Source organism: Bos grunniens, chromosome 13, assembly GCF_055505025.1.
Source record: "Bos grunniens cultivar Pamir isolate PY7600 chromosome 13, Bosgru_T2T1.0, whole genome shotgun sequence".
In the NCBI taxonomy this organism is placed as follows: Eukaryota; Metazoa; Chordata; class Mammalia; order Artiodactyla; family Bovidae; genus Bos; species Bos grunniens.
This window is the reverse complement of record NC_141177.1, coordinates 42589515-42601027: the sequence shown is the minus strand read 5'-3', so window position 1 is coordinate 42601027 and position 11513 is coordinate 42589515.

The following is an 11513-nucleotide window of genomic DNA, read 5'->3' as shown; positions in this document are numbered from 1 at the left end:
CTCCCCTTCTGCATCCATCCATCACTCAGGCCTCCCACAGCCATGATTTTGTGGTCCTTGTTGTTCACCCTCAAGCTGGACCATCTTTTATCTCACTTCCCTCTGACTTAAATCTATTCCATACCAAGAGCCATCACATGCCTTCCCTTCCTTGAAGTTAAGCCTGGTGAGTCAGGGCAAAAGACTCATCACCCGGAAGGCCCTGGTCCACAGTCCCTGCTCCCATGAGGGGTTCCTTCAACTTCCCCCAAAGCCTTGAGGGTGGGCAGCTTTATTCAACGGTTGAACACTGATGAGCTTGTGTTCCCAGGTCTGTTGCAAGTCCTCATCTTAAGAAGTGGCCATCTTCTGCCTACATCCCAGCAGATCTGAGCTGGAACTTGCTTTTGTGATTCTCTGTCAACTTGACGCTGAACAGGAAACCCAAGCTCTCCTTTTTACTTGTTGTTACTCTGACCACTGGATTATGTACATGCAGTCCAACCATGGGCTGATCTGCAAACCCCTGTCCTCTCCAGGGTCATGCAGCCAGGGTTCATGTCCCAGCCTCCTTTAGGATTAGGTGGGGTCATGTGCCAAGGAGTGTGAGCAGGAACAATGCTGGCCGCTTCCAGGTCTGGCCCCTAAGACCTGCCGGGCGATCCTCTGGGCTCTTTTTCCAGTTCTGTAATGACATTGGATGCCATGTTTTGAACAGGAGAGTGTAGTGGCCAAATTCCATTATGACCTCCATCGATCTTATCTCCTGGGGTTCACGCCTCCTCTGCACACTGAGGGTGTATCACCAGTAGGGTATTACAGAAGTGGCAGTGGAACTTCCAAGGCCAGGTCATAAGATCCATGAAGCTTCGGTCTTGCCCTTTCTTGGATCACTCCCTCTGGTGGGAGCCAGCTGCCATGTCATGAGGACACCAAGCAGTTCTATGGAGGGTTCATGTAGTGGAGAGCTGAGACCCCTGTGGACTCCCAGTACAAACCCTCAGTCATGTGATGGGGCTTTCTTATATGTGGTCCAGACTTCAGTTGATGTAGCCCTGGCTGGCATTTTAAATGCAACCTCATAAGAGACTTGGAGCAGAACCATCCAGCTAAGCTGCTCTCAAATTTCTTCCCCATGGAAACTGATAATATTTATTGTTGCGTTTAGCCACTAAATTTGGAAGTAATCTGGTATGCAGCAATAAGTAAATTTGTGACCCCATGGACTGTAGCCTGCCAGGCTCCCCTGTCCATGGAATTCTCCAGGCAAGAACAGTGAAGTGGGTAAGCCATTCCTTTCTCCAAGGGATCTTCCTGACCCAGGGATAGAACCTAGGTCTCCTGCATTGCAGGCAAATTCTTTACCATCTGAACCACCAAGGAAGCCCCTAATTCCTAGGGTAGGCTACAGGATGGAAGGGACTTAAATCCCTGAATGACTTGTTGGATGGGAACTTCCATTGAGATCTGGAGCTTTATCTCTAAGTGGCTTAAAACTTATTAGCTTCATAGTAAATCTGTCTTTGTCAGACCTCAGCCTATTTCTCTATTTATTCAGGTCTTCCTTTTATGAAAATTTTATTGTTTTCTTCACATAGGATTTGAATTTTCTTGTTTATTTCTATTTCTAGACATTTGCTAGTTGGTGTTGCCATTATGGATTGAATTCTTTACTCTATTTTCTCTTATTTTTCTCTTTTTCTGTTTATTTGTTTGGCTGGTAAGTAGGAGCCTAAATGATTTGTGCATGTTCATCTTCATGTTCAGTCACTCTTCTTGACTCTCACTTATATGCACAAAATGGCTAATTAATTTTGAATTTTCAATATAATCATATCATACATAGAAAATAATAGATTTTCTATTGTTTGCTAGTGTCTTTTTAAAAATATTTTTTGTGCTGGCAAGTACTTCCAACAGGATATTGAGTGGTTAGGGTGGGAGAGGTCAGTCTTGTCCTCTGAACGTGTTATCATTAAGCAGAATGCTTGTTGGCAATGGCTAGGGAATGGCAGTTAGGGTGTTTTCTTTGATGTCTAATTTGCTAAATTTTTTAAAATGAAAATTCCTTTTGAATTTTATCAAATCATTTTTGACCTCTATTGAGATTATCATATTGTTTTTCTAATAAATTTATTAATACAATTTATTAACATAAAATCTTGTAATTTTGCATTGACCTTGAATCTTAATAGAGTCCTTATTAGGATACAGTATATTACTTTAAAATACATACTGTTGAATTCAATGTTAGATTATTAAATTAATATTTTTACCTGTGTATTTGGGCTTCCCAGGCACGCTAGTGGTAAAGAACTCACCTGCCAATGCAAGAGACATTAAGAGACTCAGGTTCAATCCCTTGGTCGGGAAGATCCCCTAGATGAGGGCATGGCAACCCACTCCAGTGCTCTTGCCTGGAGAATCCCATGGACAGAGGTGACCGGCAGGCTACAGTCCATAGAGTCACAAAGTGTCAGACACAGTCGAAGTGACTTAGCGTATTCACAGAAGAGAAGAGTATATTATTTTATTTTCTGGAGTTGTCTTCTCCTGAATTGGCTAACATTGCTTATATTAGTAAGGTAAATCAGGTCTCTTTTCATTTTTTTCTGTCTTCGTGAACATCTCCGGTACTGTAGGATCTGTTTCTTTTTTGAAACTTTTTAAATTTAATTTTTATTATAGTTTTTAACATGATTTTTTAATGGACCATTTTTAAAGTCTTTATTGAATTTGTTAAAATATTGCTTGCTTCTGTTCTATGTTTTTGGCTTTTTGGCCATAAGGTATGTGGGATCTTAGTTCCCTGACTAGGAATCGAACTGGCATTCCCTGCATTGGAAGTGAAGTCTTAACCACTGGACTGCCAGGGAGGTCTGAAAGGTATGTTTCTTTTATGTTCTGTAGAACTTCACCCATAAAATCTGTCTGGGTCTTGTCTTTCTTTTTTTTTTCCATTTAAAATAAATCTTTGACTGCATTTGTGATTTATTCCAAGGTTTGTCATCTACTTTTTAACCTTTAAACTTTTTCTTAAGTCAGTCTTAATAACCAAAATGTCTCTTTTACAATTCTAGATTTTTCTTATTCCTAAGCTTAATTATCTGTTTCTTCACTTCCAATTTCTTGATCAGATTTTCCAAGACTGCCTATTTTATTGATTTTCACATAAGCAGCTTTTGGCTTAATAGATTAATTCTACTTTGTTCAGCTTACTGTTTCAGTAACTTTTATCTTTATTCATTCTTTTCATCTACTACGTGTAGGTGTATTTTGATTTTTTTTAGCTTCTTGAGTTAAAGGTTTATATAATTTATCTTCAGTCTTTCTCCTTGTTATATAAATGCAATAGTTCTATAAATTTCCCTCTGAGTATACCTTAGTCCTTTATCCCATACACTTTGATATCAAATATTTCATAGCTTATTAGGAAAGACTGTATCATTTATAATTTGATTTTGCAGTAGCTATTTGGATAAATGCTATACATTTTCAAGGAATTCTTTTTATTTTTTATTTGCTTACCTCTCTTTTTCTTTTTTCATTCTCCTCCTTATTCTAATTTTATACCAATAAGGTCACCATGGGCTTTCCTGGTAGCACAGCTGGTAAGAATCCACTAGCAATGCAGGAGACCTGAGTTCGATCCCTGGATTGGGAAGATCCCCTAGAGAAGGGAACGGCTACCCACTCCAGTATTCTGGCCTGGATAATTGCATGGACTGTATAGTCCGTAAGGTCGCAGAGAGTCGGACACGACTGAGCCACTTTCACTTTCACAGGGTCACCATATTGACTATATAACATCTTCAACAGCAATTGTTTAATTGCTAAGTCTTTAATGGTTTATTTTGTTCTGTGGACCATATCTGTAATTGAGAGCAGCAATTTGAAATTTTCTATTATAATAAGTCAATGTTACATTTTGGTTTTATCAAGTTTTGATTTGTATATTTTGAGGCTACTTTATTAGGTGTCTTCAAGTTTAGAATTGTCATAGCTTTTTGAAGATGTGGACATTACTGTATTTTTGTATTTAAATTCATCTTGTCTGATTTTAACATAATTTGTTCAGCTTGTTTGTAATTGATGTTTGCTTGGCACTTATTTTTCTATCCTCTCTTTCAGCCTTTTCATGTCCTTAGCTTAAGTGTGTGGCTTGTGAACAGTACAGAGCTGGACTCTGTATTTTGTTTTATTTCAATCTCACCAGCTCCATTTGATGGATGATACATCATTGTTGTATATTGTCATTACTGATATGTTTGAAAAATTCGCCTATTCTCATCCTACTTTTGAATTTCTCTCTGGCCCAATTTTCTATGCTTCTTTTCCTCCTTTATTGCCACTGATTAGATGGAGTAAAGTTTCAAGATTTATTTTTCTTATTATATTTCCTTCTCTCTGTGGGTTTAGAATTTATGTATTTATGTAATTTGCATATTTTATATCTGTTTTAGATTATATATTTATTTCTGTTATTTTAATGGATCTCCAGTGATGTTGAACTGTATGTGTAGAATATAATGATGTCTAAAGCCCAGCTCAGATTGTGGGTGGATGCACATGGGTGGATGGAGGAGATGTTCATGGTGAGTGTTCATGATGTGTAGAAACACCTGACTGCAGTCCAGGCAGTGGGGACCGTTTGGTGTTTGCACAGGTTTTTTTTTAAGGGGAAGGAAGAGCAGAAAGTGGAGAAGAGGGGCAAGGAGAGCAACCAGGGGCACAGAGGAGGGCCAGGTCTCAGAGGCTTAAAAGTGCATGTCCCACTGGGACACAGTCTGTCAACTTGCTGGTGTGTGCGTGTGTGTGTGTGTTTGTATGTGTATGTATGTGTTATTGTGAGAGTGTATGCATGTATATGTGAGTGTGTGAAGGTGAGTGTGAGAGTGAGTTTATGAGTGCGGTGTGTATGTGATTGTGTGAGTGTGTGTATGTGAATGTGAGTGAGCGTATGAATGTGTGTATATGATTATGTGAGTGTGTGTAATGGCACTAAACACTAAGGACAGGGAGAGGGAAGAAGCAGGAAAGTTGATGGGATGCTGAAGGAGGCTGCTCTTAACCTTCCTTATCACCTACAACAGCAAAGTCTGAGGGAAAGAAAGGCTTTGGGGGCTGGGTGAGCAGAGGCCCCTCCCATCACAGCGGATGAAGATGTTCAAGGCAGATCCGGATACTGGGTCCTTTTCCAGAGACGCAGGAATCAGGAGACATCGGATTTACTTGGCTCAGAAGTGATAGGTTGACAGCAATAGTGGCCTGGACCCACCACTCTGGCGTGGCTCAAAAATCTCTCGTCTCCCACAGGGAAAATCCACATGATGTGATTTCAGAGTTTTGTCGTAGGCTGTTGGTTCTCTGGCTGGTACACCAGCTATCGGTATACGCATCAATTTATTGAGGACTGTTACTAAAGAACCATCAGGTCTCATCCCAATGTAATCTACACCGGATTAAATTATAACCAGATTTCTAGAATTCCACTGTAGTCCACATGGTGTAGAAAAGTAGAAATCAAACTGAATTTTCTCCGGTGCGGTGATGAGAGTACTCCTGACACATCGGTTTATGGGAAACAGATGCGGTAAAAGAGCAGACCCCACGTCTAGCTGACATCTCCCCACAAGTTGGAGCTGGGAAGTCTTTTCCTGAAGTGACACACAAAATGGAGTTAACTAGTCTGTTTTTCTTTTAATTGTACTTTTTAATTTAAACCGTATTTTTTGTTCCTATTAATGCTACAATCTCAGCATCAACACATCCAATCCTAAATGCAAAGCAGTATTTCTTGTCTCTTTCCTATCACAGCCTATGGTGAAGGAGAAAAGGGCTGAGGTGTGCCTTACGCCTGGGAAACACCTTCCATAGAGAATGGAATTGAGAAGTGAGAAAATGATACTCACTTTCCTGGTATCATGTGAAGACTGAAGGGATTTTTAAAATTACTACTTTATCATCTCAGCTACCTAAATACTGCTGCTAACCCTGCCACATGTACGGAGCCAGGTATGCAGTGAGTTAGACAAAAGCTATCCTACTAATTTGGGCAGTACAAATGTGAAACCAAAGCTACATGTGGGTTTCATTTAAATTGTCCATTTCCTGTGACTGTTTGGAAACCATCAATTATTTTTAAAACAATCAAGTCATTTGAAATCACTTGGAAATGCCAAGTTTTCCAGTGCAGGTTTTGCTGCCACTCGTTGGAAAGATTCTGGTGGCACATCAGCTCACCGTCTGTCTCTTGCAGCTCTCTTATCTCAGAATTCACAGGGTTCCTTTGCCAAGTTCACAGCATGCTTCAACCTCACCCCTGCTTTATCCTTACCCCATTCACCCCTGCTTGCTTCTGTTTTCTGGCCAAATAAAGTTCTCCAAACAGGCTACCAAGGAGCAAACTCCCCCTCCCTGCCTCCACCCCTCCCCCAGGGATCCTGCCCCAAGATCTCAACCAGATGCAGACCACAGGAGTCTTGGATCCAGGCCTCCATGGGATGGCGGTTGCGGGTGTGGACAGGAGAGAATTTGTGTATGAGATTTCTCTGAGGGTTGATCCTTCCTAATGCCTCCTTGGTTGGGAATTGGAGGCATCTCTGCACTGTCCTGCTAACCCAAGCCCTCATTGATCTCCACCGCTGCCGTTGGAGGCCCACATGTCCAACACATTTAACCAGGGCTTCATACTAAGAAGGGGATGAAACCCTAAAATTCTCAGTCCATCTTTCTTTTTTGGGCTACATCTCACGCCATGTGGGTTCTTAGCTCCCCGACCAGGGATCAAACCTGTGCCCCCTGCACTGGAAACATGGAGTCTTAACCACTGGACCATCAGGGAAGTCCCTTCAGTCTGTCTTTCATACTGTTGGATCAAGTTGGATTTATGGGAGAGTCTTGTGATTTTCCCTGCACCCTAGTCATCCTGCTCAAGCTATAGAATAGGCTTACTTTAATCAGGAAAAATAGGGAATCAGGAACACTGGCAACTCAAGAGAGTAGGAGACATAACTCACTCCTGGTGGAAGGGGAGAGATCTATTTTAAAGGTTGATCCTAGAGTTCCTCAACTGAGCGTCCAGTTTGGCCATGGCAGACCTTGGTATGAGAGTGGGTGAGGTTAGAACCAGGAGATTCTGCAGAACCCCTGAAATCAGCTGCCTCCCCACCAGGAAGACACCCACAGGAGAAGGATACTGAGCACGCCCGAGGATTAGCGCGTGTCCTGCCCTGTCAGCAGTCCTTCCCTGCTGGCCCCGCCTCAGTGGCCAGCCAGTTCTTCAGTCCTCTCCCCTTTGGACCTTGACTGCACCCCCTCACCCATTTAGGCCACCTACTTCCAGGAACATCTCTCCTTTCCCACTTAATCTCAGACAGCCACCAGCTCTGCCCTCCTGAAATACAGGTCACTGTAGTGGCTCCCTACTGCCTGCAGAATAGAGTACCAACTTCTGGATGTCCAATCAGCTTGCTTCACACATCCTTGACCTAACACACTGATTATCTCTCTATCTATCTATCTTCCTTCCTTCTTCCCTCCTGCTCCTCCTCCCCTCATCTCTCTTTCTCTTTCTTTTTATCCTTCTTTCTTTCTTATTAGGCAATTTTAAAACTGAAGTATAGTTGATTTATTATATTGTGTTAGTTTCAGGTATACAGAACAGTGATTCAGTATTTTTGCAGATTATATACCATTATAGGTTTTTACAAGATAATGAGTATAATCCCTGATGCTATACAGTATATCCTTGTTGCTTATCTATTTTACGTATGGTAGCTTGTATCTGTTAATCCTATACCCCTAATTTGTCTTTCTCCTCTTCCCTCCCACCTCTGGTAACCATAAGTTTGTTTTCTATGTCTGTGAGTTTGTTTCTATTTTGTATATACACCCGTTTGTATTATTTTTTAGATTTCACATATAAGTGATATAGTGTTTGTCTTTGACTTCTTTCACTAAGTGTAATGTTCTTCAGGTCCATCCACGTTGCTACAAATGGCAGTATTTCATTCTTTCTTAAGACAGTAATATTCCTTTGTATATATGTACCACGCCTTCTTTATCCATTCATCTGTTGATGGGCGCTTGGGTTGCTTCCACGTCTTGGGTGTTGTATACAGTGCTGCTATGAACATTGGGGTGCATGTATCTTTTTGAATTACAGCTTCGTCTAGAGGTAAGCCCAGGAGTGGACTGTTGGGCCACATGGTAACTCTATCATTACTTTTTCTTTTGATGAAATCTCCATCCTGTTCTCCACAGTGGCGGTACCAAACTGCATTACTGCCAACAGTGTAGAAGGGGTCCCTTTTCTGTACACGCTTATCAGTCAGTCTTTATTTTGTGAGTGGTCACTGTACTCTGACAGAGAAGGCAACGGCACTCCACTCTAGTACTCTAGCCTGGAAAATCCCATGGATGGAGGAGCTGGGTAGGCTGCAGTCCATGGGGTGGCTAGGAGTCGGACATGACTGACTGACTTCACTTTCAGTTTTCACTTTCATGCTTTAGAGAAGGAAATGGCAACTCACTCCAGTGTTCTTACCTGGAGAATCCCAGGGACGGGGGAGCCTGGTGGGCTGCCGTCTATGGGGTCGCACAGGGTCGGACACAACTGAAGCGACTTAGCAGCTGCAGCAGCACTGTACTCTGATGCTTCTGAACTTTGTATATGCAGCTCCCTGAGCCTGGAAAGCTCCCCTTTCCTCATTTCCATTGATCATGAGCTTAGTTGCTCAGTTGTGTCCTACTCTTTGCAACCCCATGGACTGTAGCCTGCCAGCCTCTTCTGTCCACTGGGATTCTCAAGGCAAGAATACTGGAGTGGGTTGCCATGCCCTCCGCCATGGGATCTTCCCAACCCAAGGACTGAACCCAGGTCTCCTGCATTGCAGGCAGATTCTTTACTGTTTGAGCCACCAGGGAAGCCTTTGTCAAGACTTCTCTTTACTGTTCCTTTTTGTGTGATGTGTTCTCTGGGGTCAGTGGTTGGAGATAATTGATGTCTTCTTCTCATTCTCAACAAATGGGGAGTGTTTCCTCTGCACTGCTTGTGTGTCTGATCTGGCTTTGGCTTATCTGTTGGAGTTTTTGCTATTTATCTTATTCTTCTAACCAGATGATGTTTTGCTTCTCTGTGCCTCAGTATTTCAAACATGAACTTGCACTCACATATTTATGAGAAAATCCTGGGACTTCTCAGGCAGTCTAGTGTTTAAAACTTCACCTTCCAATGCAGGGGGTGTGGGTTCAATCCTTGGTTGGGGAGTTAAGATCCCACATATCTTGCAGCCAAAAACCAAAACATAAAACAGAAGCAATATTATAATGAATTCAATAAAGATTTTTTAAAAAGGACCACATAAAAAAAATCTTGAAAGAAAAGAAAATTCTAAGCTGTCCTTTCTATGTCCCTTCTCTTGATGCCACCTAGAATCTCCCTTTGGGAGATACATGCCAGCCCTGGGTGGCCCCAACAGCTGTCTATTTCTGGGCTTAAATTGGACCTGAATATTCTTCTTTTGGGAATTACCATGTCATCCTACTATGAGGAGAGTCTGGGGTCTTAGGTTACTTTTCTTGGTGGCTGAACAGAAGCTTCTTGCTGCAGATCCCAATGCCATTTGATTTTCTTAGAATTATGGGAAAGTTGTATTACGATTCTGTCATCAAAATTATATGAAACTAGACACTGTCTTCAGGGGGCTTCCCTGGTGGCTCAGAGGTTAAAGCATCTGCCTACAATGCGGGAGACCTGGGTTCAATCCCTGGATTGGGAAGATCCCCTGCAGAAGGAAATGGCAACCCACTCCAGTATGCCTGGAGAATCCCACAGACAGAGGAGCCTGGTGGGCTACAGTCCACGGGGTCACAAAGAGTTGGACATGACTGAGCGACTTCACTTCACTTCAGACACTGTCTTCAGTTTATCATAGAAACCAGTTTCTGAATGCATCTATTTTTAATTGTCCATTTAAGTTAGCTTTATCTTTAATATACTAACTGTCTTTCCTTAATTCAACTCATTTCTAAAACCATTAGACCTACTGTAAGACTTGTAAAAAAAGTTTTCTCGTGTAAGTATTAAAGCATATGTTAAAATAGAGAGACTAGTACAACGAGTCCTCATAGAGTCATCACCCAGCTTAATCACTCTTTAATCTGGACTATTTTGAAGCTAATCTTTTCATCTGTAAATATTTTGCCATATTCTTCTAACGGATAAGAAAACTTAAAAAACTTTACAATGTCAAATGTAGATCTATTTATAAATTCTTACTGTTGCACGTAAGTTTGCTCCAGGCTGGGCACAGGAATGTGTCTACAAGGTGCCAGCATCTTTCACACAGAAGTTACTTAGTCACTTAGTTCCTTGTTGATTAATGGATTAATTAATGGATTTATCAGTTAGTTGATGCTGGGATCTGGGTCATCACCATCTGCAGATGGCGGTCTGTCTTGAGCTGGTTTCTTCTTATCCATCTTGTGAGAGATGAGTGTTACAGGCTGCTGCTGCTGCTGCTAAGTCACATCAGTCGTGTCTGACTCTGTGGACCCCCATAGATGGCAGCCCACCAGGCTCCCCTATCCCTGGGATTCTCCAGGCAAGAACACTGGAGTGGGTTGCCATTTCCTTCTCCAATGCATGAAAGTGAAAAGTGAAAGTGAAGTCGTCAGTCGTGTCTGACTCTTAGTGACCCCATGTACTGTAGCCCACCAGGCTCCTCCATCCATGGGATTTTCCAGGCAAGAGTACTGGAGTGGGGTGCCATTGCCTTCTCTGGTGTTACAGGCTGCTGCTGCTTTTGCTAAGTTGCTTTAGTCCTGTCCGACTCTGTGCAACCCCAGAGACGGCAGCCCACCAGGCTCCCCCATCCCTGGGATTCTCCAGGCAAGAACACTGGACTGGGTTGCCATTTCCTTCTCCAATGCATCAAAGTGAAAAGTGAAAGTGAAGTTGCTCAGTTGTGTTCGACTCCTAGCGACCCCATGGACTGCAGCCTACAAGGCTCCTCCGTCCATTGGATTTTCCAGGCAAGAGTACTGGAGTGGGTTACCATCGCCTTCTCCGAGCACTCCACAATTCATGACATGCATCCATCTCAATGCCACAGCTAAGGGAACCAATCCTGATGTTAGATGGACAGGGAACTTCGCATCCCAACACCTGCTCCAGCTGTTGAACTTTTTCAAGCTCACTTTTCTTACTGGGAAAATGGAGCTGATATTCCTGTCTACTTCCTTGATTTTCTTTTTCTTTTTTTTGGTGTGGACTCCACGAGATATAAAAACACAGGTGCTCGGTACCTAATGGATGTTCAAGAAATATTCTCTATTCTCATTTTAGTGTCTGCAAAGTCTTCATTTCTTCTTTATTTTCACTTTAAAAGCTGCAAGAAGATTGAAAATGGCAATGAGCATGTTCCAAAATGACATAGGATGGTTTAAAAAAGTGGGAGATATTTATATCTGAAGTCAGCAGTACATAAACATCTGTGGAAGCCAAAGACATTGTGTGTTCTCCAAACATT